The 27,510-nt window shown below is 42.5% G+C and overlaps 1 protein-coding gene across 50 annotated transcripts in view; it reads right to left on the reverse strand.

The window, feature by feature from the left end:
- Positions 1 to 27,510, reverse strand: part of SVIL (supervillin) — a 224,187-nt gene that overhangs the window by 139,811 nt on the left and 56,866 nt on the right. For 21 of the 50 annotated variants that reach the window (XM_070601832.1, XM_070601827.1, XM_070601830.1 and 18 more), the window contains exon 3: positions 23,008 to 23,108. The gene's annotated coding sequence lies outside the window, so the exon portion shown is untranslated. Of the gene's footprint in view, positions 1 to 5,146; positions 5,836 to 6,398; positions 6,754 to 23,007; positions 23,109 to 27,510 lie in introns of those variants that run through there. The other 29 variants (XM_070601810.1, XM_070601798.1, XM_070601805.1 and 26 more) reach the window with 10 other exon arrangements.

Genomic DNA, 27,510 nt, shown 5'->3' on the forward strand with positions numbered 1-27,510 from the left:
AGACGATGAGCATAATGTGCAGAGCCACCCACCACTTAACAGCAGGCCCACGCTTTTATTTTCACCCCGGCTTAAACCTCCAGAGTCATTAGCTGTGTTAGGTATCCGAAGAAATACTTGCAAACAAACGATGTCATTTGTCCTTGGGTTTCATCATAGTAGCTGTTAAAGAAATGAACTAATCACAAAATAAACGAACGCAGCTGTATTTTACGACCATTCTAGCACATGGTAAAAAATAAATTAATCTTAATTTAAATTAAGCTTAAATTAAAAAAATCTTTTTCTTAAAAAATCTGTATCAAAAGCAGTATTAAAACTTTCAAAGGTTATTTTACCTTTCATAACCAACTTCTTAATTCAATATATATTTTAAGCTACTGAAAATCAGCTGCTTTCCTATTTGGGTCTTGGCTGGAGCGGCTTTGTTCTTGTTCAGTGTGTAACATGTGTGCAAGTACATGTGTATACTTTAAATTTTTGGTTAGATGGGGTAAAGTTAGGTATGGAATTTTCAGAATGTATGAAAAGACCAGGGATTAAAATATTTAAAGTATTTGAAATCTTAAAAATCTAAAAATACCAATATGATTTCTCTGTTCAATGACCATATGTATCAGAGCCTAAGTTATTTGCCAACTTTCCATACTCAGAATATAATTGGAAATCCAGAAAGAAACAAGAGGCCTCTGATTAACCAAAACACAGTTCACAAATTGTAGGTGCATTATTTATAAAAGCCCTTTGGGTTTCCACTCAGAAACAAATTGTTCTTTCTTTATGCATAATTCTATCAGTACTGGTTATATAGGATACAGACCCTACATAGCTAATTAGAAGTGAACAACTTCTAATTAAAAAGAGAAAATAAGCTATAAACCCAAGTGAATATATCCCATCTCAAATGGACAGGTCATAGATTTCACTGCATAAAGAGCAGCACAAGAATTTTTACCTTAACATGGACCCTAAGAAGGGTGAGCGGCCCTAGTGAAATACAGAAAACGATGTAGAAAATAAAGGTGACAGGAGAGCTCAAGAACACAGCAGTCTGTGTAGACTTTGCTAGACCTGAGATGGGATGCTCATAAAGAGGTGCTCAGACGTAAAGCTCAAGGAGGTCAACACCATCGGGAGACCAGGAAGGTCTAGGGGGGATACCAAGCTCCTACGGAGTTGTGGATGTTGAGGAGTGAATGCGTGGTGAAAGAAATAGGTGATGGCTTGAGGTCAAGAGGAGCTTTATTTAGGATGGAGGAAATTTGAGCATGTTTTCAACATGGGGATGAGGAACCAGGAGAAAGGCAGAAATTGGAAATAAGAGAAAATGGGGACAACAGTGTAAGCAAAGAGTGGGAATGGACGGAATGAAAAGCACAGAGCAGTAGATAGCCTTGGAAGACCACCTGCACCCCAGGAAGGTGTCTTCAACCCCCATCAGACCTGCTTGCTTCCGTCTCGGTGGTTCCCCAAGGAAGTCATTTAAAACAGTGCTACTCAAAGCCGGTCCTCAGACCAGAGGCATCAGTATTAGGTGGGGTCTTCTCTGCTGAATCTCTGACCTTACCCCTGACCTACTGAATCAGAATCTGCACAGCAACAAGATCGCAGGTGACGCCTATTAAAGTTTGGGAAGCCCTGGTTTAAGCAGTGGTTATGAACATGGGCACTGAAGTCAGACAGATCCGGGTTCAAATCCAGCTCTACCCTGACCCCATGGGATGTGCCCTTGGAAAAGCCTCTCTAAGCCTCAGTTTCTTCCTCTGTAGAATGGGGATAATGATAGATCTATTTCTCAGGGGCCACTGTAAAAATTTAACGAGATAGTGTAGGTAAAGAGCTTGGCATTGAGCCTGGCACACAGTAATGATGGATGGCCCGTTCCTATTGTTCATCCCTTCCTTCAGCCTACTTGGATAACAGCTTCATCATGTCCACATCCGAACTCCTCCAGGGCACGAGTTCACCAAGGACAGGGAACACGCTTCAGTCTTCATCCCACAGCTTCCAACCTGGACACCTGCACACAGGTGTGCAATATAGAGGTGAAGCACTTAATTCCCATGTGCTGAAACGAATCCAGTGCTGTGACGTGGATAAATCAACCATCCCAAAGCAAAGATTAAAGCTCTTTCTTTGACTATATTGACACAAAAGCCAGTTAGAAACAGGTTATGAACTTGTCTAGGATTAAAGTATCAACTTTCACAAGAGAATAAGCAAGTTATGAGGCGAAATACATCCCTCTTTCAAAACCTCCTGCAGGAGCGAGTGTCCGCAAGAAAGCGAGACAGAGACCTCTTTGAATGCACGTCAAGGTGCTGCTCTGCCCGCTTTGAGGTCAGCCATGCACACCACTCCGAGACACTTCACCTAAGGGATGAAGTCGAACGCCCGGGAAAAATACATAAGTCAGATCACACCACTCAATGACTTTCTTCCTTTTAGGCAAGGCTCCAGTAATGAAGTGGCTGACTTCATCGAATGCACCTTAATTTCCTGTGTTGGCAAAAGCATGTATACACAAACCCCACCAGGCTTGTAATAGTAAGATGAATCTTTCTGCTTGCCTTATTAGATATGGAAGAAAAAAACCCAAGAACTTACAACACAGAACACCCACTTCTGTAGTGAATAATGTATAACAATGGCAAAAGTATTTTATGGAACACAGTTAAATTTTGATATGAAGAATCCACAAGTCATTCCTATGCATTCAATTCAATCAACTCACATTTGTGGAGCACCCACTGGGCAGTGGGCACTGGGCTAGACCCTGAGGTGGCAAGGGGGCTGGGACCCGAATGCCCCTTTGGGCTCCCCCCTACAGAGGCAGGGACCACCAGGACACGGTGTGAGGCTCTGCAGTACAGGCTGGAGTCAAGGCCCTGAGCCCAGGGGCAGAGGCCAGAGGAAGCTTCTGGGATAATCTCAGTTGATATCACCTCTCTGGGAGGTAAAGGAAGGTGGAACACTTCCAGGAGACGTACCAGCAAAATCAGTGACATCCAAGACCCTGAGGGGCAGGCTAAGGAGCTGGGCTCTGGCCTCTAATCAGTGGGAAACCACAGAGGCTTCGGCTTTTGAGGAGGGACGTGATCAGATCCTTAGGAAGGTCATTCTGAAGATGAATTGAAGAGTAAAGAATTTAGGGGCAAAAGGACCAATTAAGGGCAATGCAATCATCCAGGAAAGGGACAGAGACGCTCAGGAGAAGATGGTGGGCAGGAGCATCATTTCAGAGATAGACTTAGCATCCTTGGTGACCTATGGGGAGAGGAGTCAAGGGTGAGGACATGGCTTCTGGCTCCATTACTAAACAGTGAAAGCCCAGCACTGCAGGAAAGCTCCAGAAAGGGGAATCCTCCTGGTCACAGGGAGGCCCCCCAGGTCAGTGCTTTAACATAGAGTTGCAGCGACTCTCCTAAAGGCCCAGGCAGCCCTCAGTGAGGAGCTGACTTCTCTGAATGTCAACAATACAAAGGCACCTCTGGGGGTCCACTCGCCATGGCTCTCTGCATAGCCTGCAAACCCTGAACTGCAGCTTGCTGCATAGCCTGCAAACCCTGAACTGCAGCTTGCAGGACATCCTACATCCTCCCAAAAGCCAACGGCCCTTTTCTTCGGGTACAGTTCCTCACTTGTAGAATTTTAAATGACTTCAGGTGTTGCTGAAGATGTTCTTTCTGAATTGAAATTCAACATCTTCCAGAAGCATGGCTGCGAGAAACAGTATGTCTCAGGAATACGAGCAGAGACCCCTGGGGCTGCTGAATGAAAGGAATGGAAGCCGGTGCCTTAACGGAATGTTACTTGGAGAATTACACTCAGGGCATCGGAATTAGCATTTCCCTGAGGGCTAAAAAGCGTTGTTCCACTCCTGACAGGAGGAAACGCGCCCATCTGTCACCTTCTCTCCTCCTCAGAGGAGTGACAAGGATGAGCCACTCCTGGCAGGACACCCAATGGGGTTGGGTGAGAAGCAACCAAACACACCTGGCTTCTAGCTGCTTCTCTCCAGGACGGGGAAAAGCATTTGAACCTTGCAGTTGTTCTCAGGAGGGGACGCCCAGGCATTTGGGCCAGGGCAATGCTTTGTTGTACGGGACTGTCCCACAGGACAGGGCGTTTACAATTCTCCACCACATTCCCCTCAATGCCAGCTGGAGTTATGATGAAAACCAGAAACACCTCAAGGCTTCCCAAACACCCCCTGGGGTTGTGGACTGCCTCTGGTTGAGGACCACAGCATATTCACCGATGAAGCTCGTCTCTATAAATATTCTGTTTCTCTACCTGATAAAAATAATTACTGTTCCTACTGGTCCATCTGATATGTATAAAGTATCAATCTTTTTTTCTTTTTTAAAGGAGCACTATGCCAAGTAAACCGTATAGCTCATTGCTATTTTTTTAGCAGAAGAAAATCACCAAGCTAAATTACAAAGAGACCATAGCTATCTCTGGGGTTTAAAAAGGCTGATACGGCATTTTTCCTTGGAGAATTTAAAAATGAAATAAAGTTCAAAATCTAAAACCAAGAGAGTTTTTAAATCTCATGTTTAAAATCTCTTGCTTTAAAAACTCCTAAAGCAAGATTTTTAAAAAATAAATTCTGGAAGATCAGAGGACCTATAAATCAAGCTTGAAGAATCAGCGCACCAAGGTAAAGAACCTCAACATAAAACTTATACAGAAGGCTCCCTGGTGATTTATATTTCCAGATGTAGTAACAATAGGAGTGAAATACAACTTGCCCTTCTGAACTCCAGCCCACACCTGTGACAGAATCAGGGAAGGACTCTGTATCAGGAATACGCTTATAATTCATGTTTTTAATTCCAAGGCTTCAAGTGCTAACATTTAGACAGAATGTACTTACTAAATTATATGCATCAAATTGTTAGTGTCAATGTCACTGAACCATAAAGTAAGTTCTTTTGTTTTTTTAAAAAAAATCTAATCATTCCCAAACCCAAAACACGCCGAAGGGCACCTAGAGGAGTAATTGCAGTAACCAGCACATATTGGCAGGAACATTCCAGTGCTTTCACGCAGTCAACAAACCCTTAGGAAGCATGCTCAGACAGATGGCACTTAAAAAAAACAACTGCATTTAGATTTACAGGAAGATTTTTTCACTTACTTCAAATTTCTGTATAATCCTTGTTCCTCTAAGTTAAAGAGGGGGAAAAAAATCACACTGTAACTCCTTATTTTCCTAATTAAAAAATAAACAAAACACGTTATATCCTCTAATCTGGCTTTGGATGTCCTCAAGTATTTTCTCTGAGTCTCCTTTCAAGGAACACTATTTTCAAATTCTAAACAAAAGATAAAATATCAAAAGTTAGCCCAAGGAACACTGTAGGAAATCCAACATCACACGCAAACAAGGCAGCCAGCTCTATCAGAAGTGACGATTCAGAAGAGGGAAAATTTAGAATGGGGCTTTCCAAAAGGCGCCCGGATGCCAGATCAGAAAATAGGTGAGGGCTACATGCCCAAAGTTTCTCTGAAAAAAGATCGCCAAAATATGAAAAAGAGTCTTCTTTTCAAAGTCGTCAGTCCCCTGGTGTCCTTGATGCTGAACGTCCACAATCTGGCCTTGGTGTGGCCATCCATTACGGGGTAAATCCACGTGAAACCTGAGGACACACAGCCTCGGAGGACGCCGTCAGAGCAGTGAGGCAACGCTACACGGGACGGGCCTTTTATGGCCTGAACTCAGAGCCTGGATCCCAGTAATCTACCAGAAATAGCTCCTGAAACTCAGAGGAGCCCGTCAGCTGTTGCAACAGGCCTGGCCAGCAGCTACTTCAGATGCAGCAACACGGATCATGGTGTCTTTCGGCTCATTTTATGGAGAAATTAAAAATGCAATGGCAGTCTACTGAATGCGCTATAACAGTACAGAATTGAGTGCGCAAACATTTCTCTAACTCTAGATTTGGGGTTAAAAAAGAACACGTAAGCGTTGATAAAGCTCCAATACTGAACATTCAAAAGGTAAATATATACATATATATACACACGTATATTAAACAGCATGCTAGAATGGCAGATGTCGATTTACAAGTTTACAAACCGTGTAGACACCTGTGGATTTCTTCTCACTCCCAGTAATTGTAGAAAATGAGACATCAGAAGAAAGAATTGCGTTGTAGGTACTTCGTCTAAAATACCACCAACATTTTGTCTGAAAACCAAAGACAATGATCTGAACTGGCAAGACCTACCTTCAGATGGATCTCTGGTGGCTCAAGTCGCTTAAAAACCAGAGGAACCTTAACTAACGAAGAAAAGGAATTTTGAAGCACAATTCCTTCTTAAAAGGTTATTTCGATTTTTTAGATATTAAAACTAAACACTACCACTCTGCTTACAAAAATACTTACAATTGTTGGTGTCCTTGCTGTTAAGAAGAATAACAGAATGTCTTCACTGTTCATTCTAACTTCAATACACACCACAAAGCCAGAACTCTGGGGCTGGAGAAGGAGCTTGGTGGTGAGGCCCTGGGCGGTGTGCCTGTGGGTATCAGTGCACAGACCACCAGCTGCATCGGGCAGCCAGCCGAGGCCTCCGAGGCAGGATCTCGATTCCTGTTACTAATTAACCCTGCAGGACAATGCCACCCCCCGAACAGACAGTCCTGTGGCCAGATGAAAAGATGGCAGATACCCTGGACAGCGGAACGACACCAGCTTCATGACTATTTTCTGCAAGGACTAAAAACAATTTGTCCAAGCCAAATTTTTTACCCACTTCAAGATGACAAGCAAACAAAACGCCACAGCATGACGTCTGCTTCCTAGTCTCCGCCATGGCCTTCATCTTATTTTCCCTTTGACCAATTTTGCTTTTCATCCATTTTTAATTTTGTTTTATATATTTATATAAGCTGCTTTAAACTCCTCCTGGAGCAGAGCAGGGTAAAAGTAAAAAACTGATGTAAAACAGTTGACTCTCTGGGTCTTTTAAGAAAAGAGAAGAGAAGAAAATCAATCACTGTTGTTGCAACAATGCAGTTTTTTTTTCCCTAAAAAAAGATTCATTCCTACAAAACAAACATCAAACTTTTGGATCCTCTAAGTTATTGCTCACTGCTCTCCTGTAGCAACCAAACTGGCCTAGATGAACGCACTGGGTGCAACAGAATAATTCTTCTCAGCTTCCTCTTTTTGTCTTTGTTCAAATCCCAGTTAATTCTACCTGCACAATCCGTTTAAACACTTTCCTAAGTACTTTTGCCGTCTGCCAAACTCAGGAAACTCTTGTCACACACACTTTGTTTCCAAAAAATGACAGTAATCAGACTTGATATGCATGAGAGCAGATTTCATGATATATCCATTAAGGAAATCATCTATTACGAATTAAAATTAAAATAAGAACCAGACTTATACTAGACTCATGCATTTCCAAGATATTTGATAATTATTTCTAATTTGCTATTATTTAACACTAGTATTGAAACAACACGGTAGTCTACTATGCTTTCGAGTAACTGTTCATTGTATCAGCTTTATCATGAGTTTTAATCCTGCTTTGGTGGGTTAATCTAGGAACCATATCTATTTATGATATTGTTTCTAAGAGAAACTACATTCATATTTCTATTACATCTATTTCATAACAACAAGGAACATGTGGAAACCAAAATTTAAAACAACACCATTTACAATCATAACAAAGAAAATAGAATATTTAGATATAAACTTAATATATACAGGATTTGTAGGCTAAAAGTTACAAAATGCTGATAAAAGACAACCCAAAGATCTAAATAAATAAATAGACATATACTGTGTTCATGGGTTGGAAGAGTTAACATAGCAAAGATGTCAATTCTCCCCAGAACAATCTACAGATTTAATGCAATTGCTATCAGTATCCCAGCAAAGACTGCTGGTAGATATAGACAAGCTTACTCTAAAATTTATATGCAGAAGCACAGGCCTAGAATAGCTAAACAGTCTTGAAAAAGAAGAATAAAGTGAAAGTAATCAATGTATCCCATATTAAGGTCTACTATAAAACTACAGTACTGGAACAGAGAACCCAGAAAAAGACCCACACAAATATACCCAACTGGTTTTTGATAAAAAGTGCCTTTCCAAATGATGCTGGAGCAATTGGATATCCATAGGCAAAAAGAAAAGATGAACCTTGACCTAATGCTTACTCCTTACACAAAAATTAACCCAAAATGCATCACAAAGTTAAACGTAAAACATAAAACTCTAAAACTTTTAGGAAAAAAAATAAGAGACAATCTTTAGGACCTAGGCAAGAGTTCTTAGACTTAACACCAAAAGCACAATCCATAAATGGAAAAAATGATAAACAAGAATCATCAAAATGTAACATTTTTGCTCTGCAATAGAGCTTGTTAAGAGGATGAAAAGAAATGCTACAGAGTGGGAGAAAATATTTCAAATTAATATCTGAAAAAGGACAGATATCTAGAATATATGAGAAACTCTCAAAGTTCAAAAGCAAAAAACCAAACAGGCCAATTAGAAAATGGGTACAAGACCGCAGAGACACTTCACCAAAGATACAGAGATGGCAAATAAGCCCCCGAAAGAGGTTCAACATCATTAGCCAGTAGAAAAATGTAAATTAAAACAATGAGATATCCCCACACATCTCTCAGAATGGCACAAATAAGAAATAGTGACAACACCAAATGCTGGCAAAGAGAAACTGGATCACTTATACATTGCTGGTGGGAATGTAAAACAGCTCAGCTACTCTGGGAAACAGAGTTTCTCAGAAAACAAAACACGCCAACCCAAACTACCATATGACCCAGCAAGTGCACTCCTGAACATTATTCCAGAGAACTGAAAACTTATTTTCATACAAAAACCTGAATACAAATGTTCATAGTAGCTTCACTTGTAATAGCCGAAACCTGGAAACAACCCAGATGGCCTTCAATGGATGGATGGTTAAATAAACTGCTGTACATCCAGACTGTGGAACACTCCTAGGCAATAAAATGGAGCAAACTCTTGACACATGCAACTACCTGGATGAAAATCCAGGGAATTCTGCTGAATGAAAGAAAGTCAATCTCCAAAACTTAGATGCTGTATGATTCCACTTACGTAACATTCCTCAAATGACAACACTTCAGAAATGGACAACAGATCAGTGGTTGTCAGAACTTAGTACTGGGGCGAAGTGACATAAAGGGCAACATGAGGGGTCCTTGGTACGGAACCCTTCTACTGGGCTACTGACTGTACTGATGCCAATATGCTCATTGTGATATTGTTTCATAGATCTGCAAGATGCTACTGTTGGGGGAAACTGGGTAAAAGGTACACAGGATCTCTCTGTGATATTTCTTACAACTGCATTTGAATCTACAGTTATCCCAAAATTCAAAGTTGAATTAGACATTTTTTTTAAAAACCTACTTCAAATGAAACTGCCAAACGCAACTCATTTACAAGTCGTCTACTTAACTGTATCATACTTTAAATAAATCTATAGATTTACTATCTGTCCTCAATGCCATCTTAAGAAATTCAAATTGGAAATGTTTCCTTTTCCCTACAAGAATGGAAGTCATTAATCCAAAGTAAAATATTTGATACAAAGCATTGCTTTCCAATTAAATATGTTTATTTGGCAGGTTGTACGGATACTTAAAAAGAACATATCCAATACCTAGGACCTATCCACTAGCCAAACAGGAGACCTCCACATAATTTTCAGAAGCTCCATCCACCGGCCAAGATGGTTTATTTTCAAAATCTGACCTACACTTGAGAAATAGCAAGAAAACAACTCTTTAAAGAAGGAGACTGGGTCATCTCACATTTTAATGCTACTAAAAATACCATAGAAAACAAGTTTTTGAACTCCAGACTCCTATAGTCTTGAAGGTTTCATTCTTGAAAATAAAGGACAAAATTTCAGCCTTTCAGTAGAAAGGGCAGACTGAGGATGCTCCAGTGCCCTTTATCCTCTCAGATGCCACAGCATAAAACCTAGATCCAAACAGCCTGACCTGCGCTCCTTGAGGGCCAAACTAACCTGCACTGGACTTTATTCTAGAAGAGACTAGCTCTGGGGAATGCCATGGAATGCACAGACGAGGGCACGCTTCTTTTGGGTTCCCTGAGGGACAGCAGCACAACAAGCCTAAGAATTGCTCTTGCCTCTATCTCCCATCCCCCAACGTCCCTTCAGCTCAATGCCCCGTCCAAGCACTGGCCCTCCTTATTTCTCTCTTCCTCACCACCAATCTGCCACAACCACCATCTCCTCTCCCCCAGTCCTCATTTGCTCCCCTATCAGTTCTGCAATTTGATTCCAGCTCCCTTCGTACCCCAGGAACTGCTCCCCCCAACCACGGCCTCTCCCAGAGCCTCATCTGGACTTGGCCTTTCTACAGTGTCAGATACCTTCTGATACTCCCACCTTTCTGGAACATCATCTTCTTAAAAATGTGACACTACTTTCTTTGGCTCTCCCCAGGCCTTGCTGACCACCCTCTCCCACCCTCTCCTCAGTTGCTTCCCTGCTCCTCCTTCCTTCCCTCTCCCTCGAATGTCTGTTTTCCAGGATGCAGACCTTGGCCATCTCCGCGTGCCACCTCCCCCAGAGTGAGCTCCACCACACCTGCAGCAGAATTCAGGATGTTGGTGAGTTCCCAGAGTTCAGAATACCAGGACCTCTCACAGGAACACGGAACTCCAGACAAACAGCGCTGCACTCATCCTCTCCCACGACACCACTCCTGTCTTCCTGATGGACCACAGCCCCTCGGCCCCTCCTCACCGGAGCTCATCTCCTACGTCTCAGCACTCACCGAGTCTTGCTGCCTGAACCTCCGCCCTCCTCTCTACTCCACTTCCCCATTGATGCCCTCATTGCCTCCTGCCAGGACTACAGCAAGAGTCTCCAACCTGTTCTTCCCTCCCCCATGGACACCTCCCCACACCCATCCTCCCCACAGCTTCCAGAATGCCTTTTTTTTTTAAAGATTGGCACCTGGGCTAACAACTGTTGCCAATCTTTTTTTTTTTTTTTCTGCTTTATTTCCCACAACCCCCGGTACATAGTTGTATATCTTAGTTGCAGATCCTTCTAGTTGTGGGACATGGGACGCCGCCTCAACGTGGCCTGACGAGCGGTGTCATGTCCGCGCCCAGGATCCGAACCCGGGCCGCCGCAGCCATGGAGCCGGCCCCCAGAATGCCTTTTAAACAGTCCCAACCTGGCTGCATTGCTCCCAGCCGAGACCTCCCCACTCCTTCCAGCAGCAGGTCCCAAGCGGGGCCCTGGCAGGGGCTGCCTCCCGTGGGCAGCCGGTTACTTCTCATTGACAGAAGCTCATGTGACAAGCTTTTTAAATTGAATGTTCTTGAAGAGTAAATGTAAGAACGTCCCTGTAAAAGAGTCACTTTCACCCTCTTGCATTTAGATATTCATCAGGAGGAGGAAAAAGGGATCGAGTTACAAATAAATACTTTGGAAATTGCATTTAACCCAGAGATTATCTCATATAGACCAAGCTCTGTGGCTTTTATAGATGTACTGCTAACAGTTGTGTGATAATTACAAGGCATTTTGATGTCTTGCTTTACTACAAACGTCACATTTGGACACACCCAGGAGGTGCGTGACACATGTGGATATCACGGATATCACATGGTGATAATGTGGTGGAGAATGGCTGGCCTGTTGGGTAAATCCCAAGCTCCTTACTTAGCCTCTGGGCTCTGGCCGCTCCCTACCTCACCAGCCGTATCTACCACCTCTACCCCCAGTAGGTGACCATGAGAAACTACACTGACCCTCATCGGCTGTGTCCGGGCTGTTCTCTCTCCTCAGAATGCCTTTCCTTCCTTCTCGCTTAGGAAACTCCTAATCATCCTTCAGGGCTCGGTTGACTTTGAACCTACGAACCCTTCCATAACACGGTCTATGGTTTCCAACCTCTAGATGTTAGCTTCCAGAAGGCAAAGACTCCATCCTATCTCTGTATTGCCAGAACCTAGCAATGTCTGCCACTTGACAAGTGCAATAAATGTTTACGACATGAAGACTGAAAACCAGAATCAAAATAGCTTGCAGTTAGATCTCTTTTTCTCATTTTAATTCAGCAACAACATTCTCCTTTTTTTTCTCAGGTTTGACTAATCAAGGCTTACTACTCCTCTGAAGTTGGAGTGACAAGCTGGCTCCTTGGTTTATAGGCAAAAACATAAAATAGATATCGCCGGCTCAAGTGCTTTTGGGCAAGAGCCTCACTTTCCATTTTTCCCTCCATAAAGCACCTATTTCTGAAGTAACGATGATGTCAGCGCAGCGGCCAGAACTGTCAGCACAGGGAAAGCAAGACAACGGAGCTCTGTCTCACTGCTCTGCCTTCTGAAAGGTCCGCTTTCTAAACGGCAATGAACTTGAGCCATCGTTAGAAGTCTTTCTTTAAGCTGCTCATTTCCAGGGGATGAAGAGACTAGGCAATCAGAATCTGTATTCTGCCTTAATTTCTGCTCTAACAGGACTAGACTTGGAACCATTTCAGTTTTTTCCCCTTTTTTCAATAAGCCTGGAATTTTGACATCTATGAGTGAAGACAGGAATGTGCCTTAGTCTCGAACATCTATACTGACACATCACTATGAGTTTGAGCTGGTGGCCTTCCGCACCATGGACAATTTTATTTGGGGGTACATTAAAAAAGGGGGGGAATATGATTTTTGCTTAATAATGTTTTTCAACCAACATCTTTCCCTCTCCCAGAGAATCTCAATCAATCAATCAATCAATGAGTCTCTCTCTGTCTGTCTCTCTGAAAGCTCATGGAGAACTTCACTGGCTTTGGATGACAATCTTTTGAGCTCAAAGGTCGTGTGTAGGTCACTGGCTTGAACAACAGATGAGCAAGCCAACTCTTCTCTCCCAGGCTGCTGCTTCAAGAGCAATGGGTGTGGAGCAACGCTCAGCATGAACAGAACTGCTGGCCTCGTGATCAAAATGAAATGTGAGTGTGCCAGGGGGGAGCCTGGACTGTGTTTTATGAGTCCTGGCTCCAGGGACACAGCCTCTCACACGGCTGGACCAACATCACATTCCTGGACACCAGGCTCAGAGTCTTGAGAGTAATCAGAGATGTACAAAGTGTGACATGCTCCATTTAGGCCACTATATATCTAAAAGTATGGGATTTCTGTTAATTCATTGCATGGCAGAACTACAGAGGTTGCTTCTCAAGTGGGAAAATGAGCCTAAAGCGATACAGCTAGTAGAGTGAGGATCTCCTATTCCAGAGAAGACCCCAGAAGCTCTTTCCTTTCCATGCTGTTGCTGACATCGCAAAGCACAGCACCATCAGCGGTTTCCTTTGCTGATTCCAAACACCAAGAGGGAATGGATAATTCTTACCCCTGAATGAAAAACACTTAGTACCTATGGTGCTTCTTAAGGAGCGCTGTGAGAGGTGAACATCCACACCGTGTTACAAAGGAGAACCAGCAGCAACGTCCAGACCTCAGAGATACATGGGAACAGCAAGGGCCCGGGCAGCTTTCTCTGCAACCATCCTCTCCCAACCTCCACGACCAAGAAATTCCCACAGGCCCTTGGTTTGAAGCACAGAATATGCAGCTCAGTAAGGGTTCTATTGCAAAGTTCATTCTCATTTTCCTCCAGATACAGTTATAAGTGATGACTGCACACTTGGGCCAACCCACAAACGCCTGATAAACCTGTAATAAAGTGGAACCACAGTACCAATAATTCTATAAAACTGAACCACTATGGGATGTAGCTTGAAATGTATCTGTGGCTCCAATCGGGGATCCTAAAATGCAACTCCCTGGCAACACAAGTGGGGACTTCCTACCGCCAAGGTTTAGGCAGCGACTCTTGCTTTGGCGGCAGGGTCTACCAAATTGAGGAGGGCAGCATCTGAAAACCAGGGTGGGGGAGGATGGGGAAGGGGGCGGAGTCAACTGCGGTGGCAGCATAGTGAAGGGTCAGGGGCTGAGTTCAGGAGGATGAGTAATTTCTGGGTAGGTAGAAGACACTAAAAACTGAAAAGTTCAAGAAAAGAAAATAATGGGAAGACATAGGAATCAATTGATGAAGTTTAGCTTTATGAAACCTTTACTTCATTTTCTTATGTTTCTCATTTTACTGCATCAGGTGAAAACTTAGTTTCAGTCCAGCAACCAAAAATCACTGGTCTAGGTTAAGACTCCTATGGTCCCATCCAGTTCTAAAAAACAGATTCTGTAATTGAGACAAAGCATCATCTCATATTCACCAAAGAAAACTGGAGAGAGTTAAGTGAAAGAAAAGATGGAATAAAGAATGGAAGGGGATCCAGAGAGAGAGAAAGTATGTTAATGCCAGGCCTTCTGGAGTGAGAATTAGTAGACAGTTGGAAGTAAACGATAAAAACACTAGACCACCCCTCAGCTTCCCTCTAACAGAGATGCAGTCTATGGCAGACAATCCCTTCCAAGACTCTGAAGTCATCGCTGGACTCCTTAGACCAGAGTGGACTACTTATTAGCATGTATGAAGAATTCTTTCCAGAAGATCCACTAAACCGGTCTGGTAACCTTACTGGTGGGAAGGAAGGAAGTCGCACATGGTGTCAGAGGGAAGAGAAGAAATACATAGGCAAATCTCTCCCAACAATGACACTCACTGAGGAGTTCTTCCGGAACTGCTAACTCCTTGCTGTGGCTTTCTTCAGCCCACATTCCTGCCCCAGTGCCCTGGGCCCTGAGATCGTGAGTTCCATGAGCACAGAAGTCTCTGTTTTGTAGACTGCTATTAATCTCCAGGGCCTAACAAGAGCGCCTAGGATATAGTAAGTGTAGTGTTCAATAAGTATTTGTTGAAGGAATAGAATGAATAATGCATATTTTACAGGGAGTGCCAAAACAGAGTTTTTTCCAAGGCTACTTTACCTCTCATGGCTCCCCACTCTCCACAATCTGTGATCATAATCCCTGCTGCCTTTGGGTGGACCATTCCACAAGCCTGAGTCAGTTTACCTCCTTCCCAAACACCTCTTTGGGGCAGATGTTCCTCATTAAGCAGCGCCTGATTTCAGTGTAGGACCCCCTTGCAAAACCCTCTGTGCATTCTGATCTTCTAGGCATGGCATCACTTATGCAAATCCACTGCACCTGGCCCAAGTGCATGCAGAGGCCCAAAGCTAATTGACACGGGGAACCCTGAAGGCAGGATTACTTTCCAGAGTCAGGCCCTCCCTAAGTGTTTTGTGATGATGGCCAAGTGGGCAAGTTCAGTTCTTTCTCCCTAGAAACACGATACTGCTTTCTATACCAACAAGTATTAATTCCAATCCCTAGTGGGCAGTCCGGGATATGAAAATTACAGTAATCTAATCTTGCAGAGGCAGAAGTATGAATCATCATTACACAGTCTGACAAAGAGCAAAGTGATTAATCCCAGGGTGCACAGAGGTTAGGGTCCATGGCGATGGCTCCTCCTGGGCTACAAACCAAACATGAGAGAGACAACATCATCGTTTCCATCCCAGGGGAGGAGAAGCCAGGAGCAACCGTGCCATGTTCTCAGGACCATACTATAAAGCATTTTATTCTGGGGAAAATTCTGTGACTGAGAGGGCAAAGGAGTTGGAATTTGGCGGCTCAAAAGTCTTGTCCGTTTACCTTTTGACGGGTGTATAAACTGCTGATGCTCTAAAACTTCCTTCTAAGTAGGAACTGTCAGGTTTGCAGAATGATGGCGTCTGAGAAAATGACCAGAAACCCAAATCCTCTCCAGGAGAAAGAAGAGAATATGCATAGAACGAGCAGGGTGACGGATAACAATTCCACTCAGAATGTTCCCTTAACCACATCACAGAAACACACAGTTCTGAAGGATGGTCTTGGTCTTTTCCTGAAACTTTCAAAAAGCACGGTGAAGCTCCCATGTCCCGTGGAGAAACCGCAGCCCCAGGGCACTGGGAAAGTCGGTCAGGGCCCCGGCAGCCCCGACCGTCGCTGGGTTTTTTTTCTTTTTCTTTTGCACAGCTGTGTTCAATTTTCTGTCCTTGGGGTTTTTAAAGGAACATTTATTCTACGGCCAGGATTCTCAAGTTTTATGGTTATACAACTCCCTCCCAGGGCCAAGGAATGTTTGAAAAGCCTAAACCCGGCAAAGAGAATTAGTAAAAGTATCCAAAAGAGAGTGAAATGAAAAGTTGACTTGTTCCAATTTATATTCAACCTCTTACTTGATTGTGTTGCACCTTCTGTTTGCCCTTCAAGACGTGTGCTACCCATTTTCATGCAAATATAGGTAGAGGTGTGTGTGTGAGAGCAGGCAGGGAACAGAGAAGTCCAAAGGTGTATTCATATTCTTCCAAGGTTTCTGTTTCCCATTCTGTGGCAAACTGTATTTTAAATAAGGGCTACATCGTACATTGGATTTAATAAAAGAACATAAAGAAAGAGATTCCTTTTGGATTTTTATTGCTTGTTTTTCCTATTTAGAGAGCTGGATAGTAGTAAGTTTTTAGTAGTAGGTTTTTGGTCATAGGACAGCACATGAAATGCTAACCAGGTTTCTAAACGCAGCCAAATGGAGTTATTTCAGAAAATCCAAAAGTCGCTTACCTGTCCTCTTCTGTTCTTCTCTCTTCCCATCACCCAGATGCCCACACCTCAAAGAAATCTGCCCAAGGGCTCCGGGACGTCACATTGCCGCTTGCCCCTGCCTCCTCCACAGGCTAGTCCCGGTTCACACACTCATCCAAACGGACAGAGAAAGTGAAGTTCGGGCACTGAGGGCTGAGGCTGGTGACACAGCACACACCACCCACATCAGAGGCCTGGCCGCATCCCAAGACAAACAAGATGTTTTTGAGAAACAAAGTAAGTTGCACAGATCCACCCTGAGCAGAAAACATTGAATCAGTACTCTCCATAACCTGACCCGAAATGCTGTCAGTAGCACCTGCTTAATACAGTCCAATTCTCCAAAAACAATCAGAAGACACTGTAAACTGACCTTGCCTGACCCCGGTCATGATGAGGGCGTGCGGCAGCCTCCCCTCAAAGAGCGGACGTGAGCAAACGCAACCCTTTCCCGCCGCAACCACTTTCTCTAGCTCTTTTAAAATCAAGGTATCAAAAGTGCCCTTTAGCATGGGCCTGTAGCCAAATGACAGGTTGAGGTTCAAATGATTCCTCCAGATAACCACTCTAATTCTCCCTGTGATTGGAAGTTGCTAGAAGTTCGTAAAATCTCTAAACCTAGGGCGGAGGACAGCTGGAAAAAAAACAGGATTCTAAAGTCAGGGTTTCTGTTAAGCTGGTGATTTCCTCGTGGATGATGGTCTAGCTTCTAACCAAGGAGGACACTACTAATATCATTTTCTCCTAATAATAAACCAAAAAACCCTGTGGATCTGCTCTTTAGAACAAATTAAGATGCTTCTTTCAGAATAAGAATGCTTTAATGAAAGTACTACTGAAAAATTCTTCCCTCAAAATCCCCAATACATGCCCCCTACAAATACAAGGAAACACAACTAAACAACGACCACATAAAAGTTTTTTTAAAAACCACACACACAAGAAAAATCCTTCCATGGAGCCTTTAACCAGGGCTTGTAAAACAAGGATGTTTTCTAATTCCATGCCAAGGCAGTTAGAAAATACCGGGTTTTAAAAATATTGTTTTATGACAGGCCATTTTTATTCCATATAACAAAAAGCAGAAATTTGAGCTAAGAACACTTAGATATAACTTTAAAAATCTGACTCACCAAAGTGTGCATGCATACATACACACACACACACACACACACACACACACTCACACACATCTTGTAAAGGAAAAAAAAAACATCACTTGGACTTGTCCAAAATGAGCAGTCTGTAGTCATGTTCCCAAAACACAATGTTTGCCCAAGACATCAAATGGGTTTTATGGCCTAAGTACCATTCCATTTTCTCAAGAGAAGGTAAAGACTAGGTTCTTACTAGGAGGAAAAATAGCTTAAAAAGTTGTTTACACAATCTAAATTAATAAAGAAGCATGGGGAAAGAATGTACTGATGCAAATGGTAAGATCCATGGTCACCATACTTTTGAGGTTTATGAAATGCATCTACCCCAAGCATTCGTATGTGCACCTTTTGAAAATATAGCTTTCCTCTCCACCTCGCTTCAGAACCCACTATAGTCTCAGCGGTGCAAATACTGGGTTCCACTGATGTCTGAAGAGATGCAAAGCAGTGACGTATCAACAGCCAAGACTTTGCTTCATACAGACCTGAACTGCATCTAAAAATGAAGATTCTTTTAAACAATGCTACCAAAACTTCAAAAGAGCACATTAATAACATCCTTCTTTCAGCTTTCTCCCAAGCAAAATAACAAAAGAAGATCAAAACCATCAGAGAACAAAGCAAAGACTGACTTTTCTCCGGACCCCAGGCCCTGCCCCACCCCTACCTACAGGTTGGCAGCTCCGAAAGGCAGGATTTACACCTATAAGAGCTGGCTTCCTGGGAAGAGATGGCCTTCAAACCCCACCAGCACTCGGGTGTTTCAGCTGAGCAGGAAAGGATCCTAGAGCAATTTTTCATCAGAGTGCAGTTCCAGCAAAACTTCAGTTGCCTAACTATGTCCATTCTAGCACTCTACATTCCCTCTTTGATCCACTGTTCTTCAGTCTCCACTACTGAACTACTCTTGTCAAGGTGATGACATCCCTTTTGGCTATTCCAACGGACACTTCTGTCCTCCTCTGATGGACTTCTCAGTAGCATCAGCTCGGTGGTCCCCTCCCTCCTTCTGAAATCACCTGAGCTCCGGGAGCCTGAACTCTCCTCCTTTCCTTCCTCGGTGGCTGGACACTCCTCAGGTTTCTCTCTGGCTCTCCTCCTCTATTCCACCTCATCCTGAGCCTTATTAATGCGCGCACACGCACACACGCGCACACACACACACACACACACACACATTCTCCCTCTCTCTCTGTTTTCACCCTTTCCCATGGATTTACCTGTCAGCTGAATTTTATCTTCAGTCAGGATTGCTGTTCTTAGTTCCAGACTCATTCAACTGTCCACCTAATATCTCTATTTGGATATTTAACAGGTCCCTCAAACGTGATATGACCACAACAGAACTCTTTTTTTTTTAGAGATTGGCACCTGAGCTAACATCTGTTGCCAATCTTTTTTTTTCTTTCCTTCCTCTTCTTCTCCCCAAAGTCCTCCAGTACGTAGTTGTATATTCTAGCTGTGAGTGCCTCAGGTTGTGCTGTGTGGGACACTGCCTCAGCGTGGCCTGATGAGCGGTGCTAGGTCTGTGCCCAGGATCCAAACCAACGAAACCCTGGGCGCGGAAGCAGAGCGTGGGAACTTAACCACTAGGCCACAGGACCGGCCCCCACAGCAGAATTCTTGATTCTCAAAGCTGACCCTCCCCATTAGAGCCAAACCAAACACAACAAACAGCACCAAACCTCCTCCTGCAGCCTTTCCTCTCCTTCTCAGAAGTTGCCAAGGCCAAAATCTAGCAATCACTCTGAATTCTTCCCTTGCCCTCATTCCCTGTATCCCATCTATCACCAAGTGCTGACAGTTATACCTCCAAGACATATCTTTTTTTATATATATAACAGCTTTATTGATATATAATTCATATACCATATAATCCACCAGTTTAGAGTGTACAATTCAATGGTTTCAGTATATTCATACAGCTGTACAACCATTATCAAATCAATTTTAGACATTTTCATCACCCCAGAAAGAAACCACATACTCATTAGGAGTCACTCTCGATTTCCCTCTAAACACTCCAGTCCTAGGCAACCATTAATCTTTCTGTCTGTATAGATTTGCCTGTTCTGGAAATGTCATATAAATGGAATCACACAATATGTGGTCTTTGTGTCTGGCTTTTTTCACTTAGCATATTTTCAAGATTCATCCATGTTGTAGCATGCATCAGTACTGCATTCCCTTCTACAGCTAAGTGACATCTCATCATACGGATGTGCGACATTTTATTTGTCCATTCATCAGCTGACAGACATTTGGGTTGTTTCTGTTCTTTGGCTGTTACGAATAACACTGCTGGGAACATTTGTGTTTTTGTATAGACATATGTTTTCATTTATCTTGGTATACACCTACGAGTGGATACGCTGGATCATAAGGTAACTCTGTTTAACTGTGCGAAGAACTGCCAGACTGTTTTCCAACGCAGCTGCATTAGAAAGCTTTTGCGTTCCCACAGTGTATGAGGGTTCCAATTTCTTCACATCCTCAGTAACACTTGTTACTGTCTGTCTTTCATAGTGGGGACGAAGTAGAATCTAGAATTCTGGTTTTGATTTGCATTTCCCTGATGGCCAGTGTTAAGAATTTTCTCATAATGCATATTGGCCATTTGACTATCTTCTTTGGAAAAAGGTCTATTCAGATCTTTGCCTATTTTTGCATTGGGTTATCTTTTTATTATTGAGTTGTAAGAGTTCTTTATATACGCTAGATACAAGTCCCTTATCAGATTATGTGATATGCAAACATTTTCTCCCATTCTGTGGGCTCTCCATATCTTGATAGTGTCTTTTGATACACAAAAGTTTTCAATTTTGTTGAAGCCCAATTTATCTATTTTTCTTTTGTCACTTGTGCTTTTGGTGTTACATGTTTAAAAAATCGTTGGTTAACCCAAGACCATGAAGATTAACACCCATGTCGTCTTCTAAGAGTATTATAGTTTTAGCTCTTACATTTAGGCTTTTATCCATTTTGAGTTAACTTTTGTATATGTGTGAGGTAGAGGTCCAATTTCATTCTTTTCATGTTGATATCCAGTTGTCCCAGACCATTTGTTGAAGAGACTATTTTCTAATGAATTGTCTTGGCACATTTGTCAAAAATCAATTACCATAAATGTATGGGTTTATTTCTAGTCTATCAATTCTATTCCAAAAATCTATATGTCTATCCTTATGCCAGTATCAAACTGTCTTGATTATCGTAGCTTTGTATTAAGTTTTGAAATCATGAAGGGTGAGTCTTCCAATTCTGCTCTTTTTCAAGGCTGTTTTGGCTATTCTAGGTCCCTTAAATTTCCATATGAATTTTATGGTCAGCTTATCAATTTCTGTAAAGAATCAATCTGAGGTGTTAATAGAGATTGCACTGAATATATAGATCATTTTAGGAAGCACTGCCATTTTACCAATAGTAAGTCTTCTAATCCATGAACATGGGATGTTTTTCCATTTATTCAGATTTTCTTTAAATTATTTCAACAATGTCTTGTAGTTTTGACTGGATCAGTTTTACACTTCTTTGATTAAATTTATTCCTAAGTATTTTATTCTTTTTCATGCTACTGTAAAAAGAATTATTTTCTTAATTTCATTTCAGATTGTTTATTGTAAGTATATACCAATACAACTGATTTTTGTATACTGATCTTATATCCTACAACCTTTCTGAATGTATTTATTAGTTCTAACAGTTTAGTGAATTCCTTAGGATTTTCCAAAGCCACAATCATGTCATCTGCAACTCGAGATAGTTTTACTTCTTTCTTTCTGATCTAGAAAACTACTATTTCACATTCTTTCCTAACTGTCCTGGCTAGAACAATACTGAATAGAAGTGATAGAGTGGACATCCTTGTCTTGTTCCCAATCTTAGGGGGAAAGCTTTCAGTCCTTCATGATTAAGTATGATGTTAGCTGTGGGTTTTTCATAGATGCTCTTTTCAGGTTGAAGAAGATCTGTTCGATTCCTAGTTTGTTCTTGTCGTTTAGTTATTTTTTTTTTTTTAATCTTAAAGAGGTGTTGGAATTTGTCAAATGCTTTCTCTCCATAAGACATACCCTTTTACACTTGTACTTCCCTCTGTATTCTCTCCCTATATTGTCTCCATAGCTCAGTATTTCTCATCTTTACAGATCTCCACTTCAGAGCAGTCCTGGACCATCCTATTCAAAAGTCCCCATTCACCACTATCTTTTCCCCAGTCTGTCTATCATACAACCTTCAAAGCATTCAGCCACTATTATTATAAGTACAAAGTTTGATAACACTTGTATAAGGTTTAGTATTTGCCAGCATGCATTCACCATTTTAATCCTCACAATAAGCTTACTAGGTAGATGCTATTATCACCATTTTACAGATGTGGAAATCGAAAGAGAGGTCAGGTGTCTTGCCCAAGGTCATACAGTTTATAAGTGGCAGACTCGAGATTAAAACCCAGGCCCCCCAGCTCCCATTAGAGACCATTCTCTCAAACGTCTGCTATCATGCCAATCAATACTTGTTCTTATTTACTTCTTACCTTATTTGCTGTCTATACACAAGCATTGCCAATCTCATTCATTGCTATAGTTTTTTGCATCTGACACCATGCATGAGTAGTGTTCAATAAATATTTAACAAGCAAATGGAACACTAGTCTCCAGATGCCCCACAAGGAAAGAGTTCCATAGGACTCTTGTAAGCACTGCCGACTACACAGGCCCGTGGAGATTCACAAGGCTCATTCGTTTTTTGAGATCCTTCAGTAAGGAAGATGTTTAACTTTAAGCCAATGTTTTCCAAACTCATGAGCACAGACCCATCTTCCCACCCCTGTCCCCACTGCATTAATAGTCTAGGGAGCTGTGTTCCAAGGAACACACTTTGAGGAATACTGCCCCAGAGAGGCAGTTCAGATAGCACAGTTCCTGGAAGGTTGCTTCACTCCCTTTCTGTGCCTGGCTCTGCTCTCCTCTGAAAAGTCTATCTTAGAATCCCTGAGAGCTCCTCAGAGCCACAGCTCAGTTCAGAAAGAAAACTCCGGTCACAGAAGTGGCTTTAATTACCCAGAGCTCTTGTTTGTTGAATGTAAGTTATACAAGTTCACCCTTCACAACGTACTCTAACCTATTCTCAGAATGCAGGCAAAGCCAACATGTTCACCACAAAACAGTTATATTTCTTTGCTAAATACTTACTGTAATGCTGTTATTTAAATCATGGCTTCAGATATAGAATGACTTCAAAATCTTCATCTCTCAGCTCTCTGAGTCTTTAAGGTCATCTACGCAAACTCTCTCTGAAAAAGGAGAAAGGAAATTCCCACTTTGAAATCTAAGAAAGAAAACAGTAAACAATATAAGACAACTGCATATATGAGCAAAGCAGGATACACTGTTGTGATTAATTTTCTGCTGCTAAAGAGCTTTCCCCCTTTCAACTATTCATTTACATCAGTGACTACAAATTAAGGGCATTGGTTAGAATATCTTTTAAATCTCTTATAAAAATACTCAATAAAAAGAATGTAATTTTTTCCTTCATCTTATACTCAGTGAATAAAGTAATTTCCATGTAATGGTTCTCCAAAGCTCTAATTTTTCTGTGATGACTGAAATTTAAGATATTTAGTCTAAAGACAAGAGTTATCTTGAGTAAACAGGAGCACTTTCTAAATACAAACTCACATCAGATCCAAATAAGGAGCTTTAGGAAAGAAGCCTTGTAACAAAGAAAGACTTGAGAAAACAGAAGAGAACGGGTTGGAATTCATCAAGTTGAATAGGTACAGCCAGAAGGAACTGACAAAGGCTTGATTCCTTAGAGAAAGAGAGACACGGGATAAAAACGTTAGGAGACCAGAGTAACCCATCCAGGGCATCAGAGTGAGTGATCGGGCTAGAACTTGGTCTACGCCATTAATTTCAGGAAGAGAAAATCTTCACCATCTATTTTCTTCAAAGGCTGAGGAAAGAGGGAAAACTCCACCCATACTGGAAGTACAGCAGAGTAGGACTATGGCAAACATACATCTCCCAGGGTGATTTTCCTAACTCCGTGTAATTTGTATACAGGTGGTCATAGACTCATTCCTTACACTCAAAATGGCTGACTGCCTGTGTGGCGTTCTGATGACTCAGCCTGGGAGAGGGGTACAGAACTCAAGCAAAGCTTCACCCCTGAGATCCCAGACTCAAGACGAAAGCCCCTAGGTTTATCAGCTGGTTAGCGGTTAGTTGGTTAGTGGTTAAGACAGGGGTGGCTTTGGGAAATCTTTCGTTTTAGGCTACTGAAGCGCTTCCTCCTGTCTCCTGACAATGTCTAGGCACTTCCTTGTATTACCTTTTGAAAAAGTCACCTCAGGAAAGAGTTCATTCAAGCACAGAAGGCCCTGAACTGGAGGGCAGCCAATGACACACAAGCATTATAAAGGACCAGAGCTGGTGTCACTTCCTGGTTTTTAGAAGCATATAGGAGACACAGTGTCAGAACCTATCTCGCCTCGGGTACAGAGAATGGGGTTCCCCGGAAGCCCAGGCTGAGACAACTTAGAAGGAAATCAGCCTGTGGTAATGTGGGGGTGGAGACGAGTCAACCCATGTGAAGTTCCCACAAAGCAAAAAGCATTATTGTCACCACCGCTTGGTGAGATTCAGACAGCCATGAATTCATTACTTGAAGCCACAAAGATGGTTGCGGTAAACACAGACAAACTATTGAATTTAAGTAGACTGTTTTTTGTGCCAAAAAAAAAAAAAATCATTTTCCCTCCTCCCCCACAATTCTGTCTATTACTAAAAGGCTTTGGCACCTTGTGAACAGAGGTTGGCCAATTTAAGTCTCTCTTTCCCCTGGGGCTCCTCCTCCGCCTGCTAAACTGAAGAGGAACTGGCTGCTTTAGAAAAGGAGACCCTCTTTCTGTACCCTCTTACCACAAAGGAAGGTAAAAATGAAATCAAAAAGGAAAAAGGCCAAGAGAACCAAAAGGAGCCAAGAGGCAAGGGCAGGAGAGGAACCCCTCACCACTCCCTCCTCTCAGAGAGCCCCAGTGTCTGAGATCACACGGCGTCCTTGGCCGACGTCCCTCCAGTGCCCTCTGGGGCAGGGGTTCCCAGACTTGAGTGTGCAGAAGGATCCCCTTGAGGCTGTACTGTGGGTGGAGAAAGAAGAAACTCTGTAGTAGGGATCATGAGCCCAAAGACCAAGAAGGAGTTGGAAAGGCCTGTCCCTGAGACTCTTGAGTTCTAGGAATCTGCTTTGCTCAAAAACAAAGGAAAACCTCAGTCACTAGACAGCAAAACTTCAGCATATAGTAAGTGACAGGAAAACAAAATAATAAATCAGCTTTCATGCGCTCAAGATGATTTGGGAGAAAGAAAAGAGCAAGATCACCATCAGGAAAGGGTCCAAATTAAGTAATAGGTTGAAGTTTAATAATCTAGTCAAACCTGGATAAAAGCAGAAAAAGTTCCAGAGGAAAACAGGGCCTTGGGGAAAGGAGACTCAACATGGTGAGCGCAACAGGGAGAGGAGGTCAGCTCAAGGTCAGACCCAGGAGGTTTTGCTCATCTCCCCAGGGCTCTCTCCACCTTTCTAAAGCATTTCTTCCTGGTCAAAAATGAATTTTCGCTTGACTTTCAGACAGTTATCAATCTGTATGCAAAAACTCTGACATGACTTTGTGACTCATTCTAGACCAATTGCATCTGGAGGGGAGACACTCCAGAGAAAGGCACTCTTCCATCTTAACGTTTCAAAAGACTTCGGTTTGACAGGAGGTGCTCATGGAGGTGCCCACAGTGAAGGGACATTTCCGAGAGTTTTGTTCACATACTACCTAACTCCGATGGTGTCAGGACCCTCTAGGTCCAGAGCATTTAGCAGAGTCTTGTCCCCCTTCACCAGGCATCCATCCAACAGACCCCATTGCAGGCTCTGGGGACAAGGCTTCCAGAGACCCAATTTTTCCTCTGGCTACTTTCTCCCCTCTTTCTTTCCCTGGATGCCCAGAACAAAGAAAGGAGGTTCTTTAAGACGTTTTCACAGAGCCATGGGCACTTTCCCCCTATCCTCAACAAACCTCAAGATACCTTCTGGGATTCAGCTCAATGCCTCCAGTTTCTATGAGGCCTTCCCTGACCGCCTCACTTCTTCCTTAGGGACTTTCCTCTCTCCTAAATTCACGCCAAATACCTGATTATAAGTGACCAGTACAGTTCATTCTCAACCATCCAGGGTTAGATTAGCCACAACAACAACAAGAGTAATAATAAAACAGTAATCATTCTTATTATTTCAAAATTTGTAAAAAATAAATAAAATGTCTCCAAATCAGCAAAACCACGTGCCTATTAGAAAGTATACACTGACTGGAACTATACAATAAGCTAGAGACATCGCCATGGGTCTGTAACAGTATGGGGACAGCTCCCTTCTATCACCTCTCAGACATGCACTTACTATATTGGTGCCCAGGTGTCATTCTACTAACATCAATTCCAGGACCACACAAGTTGATGGAAAAACCATTAGTAAGTGACTGGACAGCCATGTGCAGGAGCCAAAGTTAGAGCCAAATGAGTGATGACAACAGTGGGAAGGTGCCTTAGGAGATAGGGCGGGAGGGACGCTGAGGGGGAGGGGCTCCCTTCAAAGACACTGGGGCTGCTGTGACGCCTTTAGAAAGAGGAATGGACAGTTCTCAATGACACACTAAGGCTGCCTGCCTGGGATTCGTTTTAATATTGGGGCCAGGGAGGAGGGGTACAGAAAGCTTGGATAAAGAGCAAATAATAGACCATTTTAAGAGTACTAACATTGGCCCATTTTATTTGTCAAGTAATTTCTAGGAGATTTTTTGATCCTGAACTATTATGCTTGTAATATTTTTACCCACTAGAATAATATCCACAGAACAGTGAATATTTTCCTAAATAATAGATTTTTTTACTAAGTAAATGTTGGTAATTTTCAGCAAGTCAGGGTATATTAAATGTATTTCAAAGTACAATTTGACTATGACAACCTTTTTGAACTCTACTTCTCTGAATCAAGAGTTACCTGTATTTCATATGTATTTTTTCTCTAAAATGAGGCTGTGGGTTTTTATAAGCAGGACTCTCTTCTTTATTGTATGCTTTTACTATTTCATAGGCATGAGTCCAGTGCTCAAGAAACAGATGCTGAGAGACTGACAGGGGTACCAGTGGGCAAAGGGGCAGCTCGTTCCCCCTGTGAGGGCTCCTGGCAACCAGCACACCACCAGCTGTAGGGAGATGCTCACCATCAAAATAGCAACTGACGCGGGGGACACATGAAGGAGAGGGAGCTAAAATAAGCACCACAATCCTCCCTGGTGAGATCCAGAAACGCCACCACCCCTCTGTCCTTGGGGATATCTCCCTATGGCGACACGTTTCCCACTTTAGGGGTTTATGCTGCTATTGGGTGGGCTTCCCATATATCCCATTACAGCACAAGTTCTTAAAAGGCCACATCAGGTCCTCATACATTTTCAAATATTCTCCTGCAAAACCCTGGGAGGTGTTCTACCCCAAAATTCAAAGGATGTAGGTATTATCCAAAATCACAAGTAGAAAAATTGTTAATGGGCAGAATTCTCAATTTTAAGTTCTCTCATATAAAATCTTTGATGCCTCCTACTATTTGCCCAATTGTAACCACAAAATGAGTAAACAAGT

The sequence above is a fragment of the Equus przewalskii genome, chromosome 30, assembly GCF_037783145.1.
Source record: "Equus przewalskii isolate Varuska chromosome 30, EquPr2, whole genome shotgun sequence".
In the NCBI taxonomy this organism is placed as follows: Eukaryota; Metazoa; Chordata; class Mammalia; order Perissodactyla; family Equidae; genus Equus; species Equus przewalskii.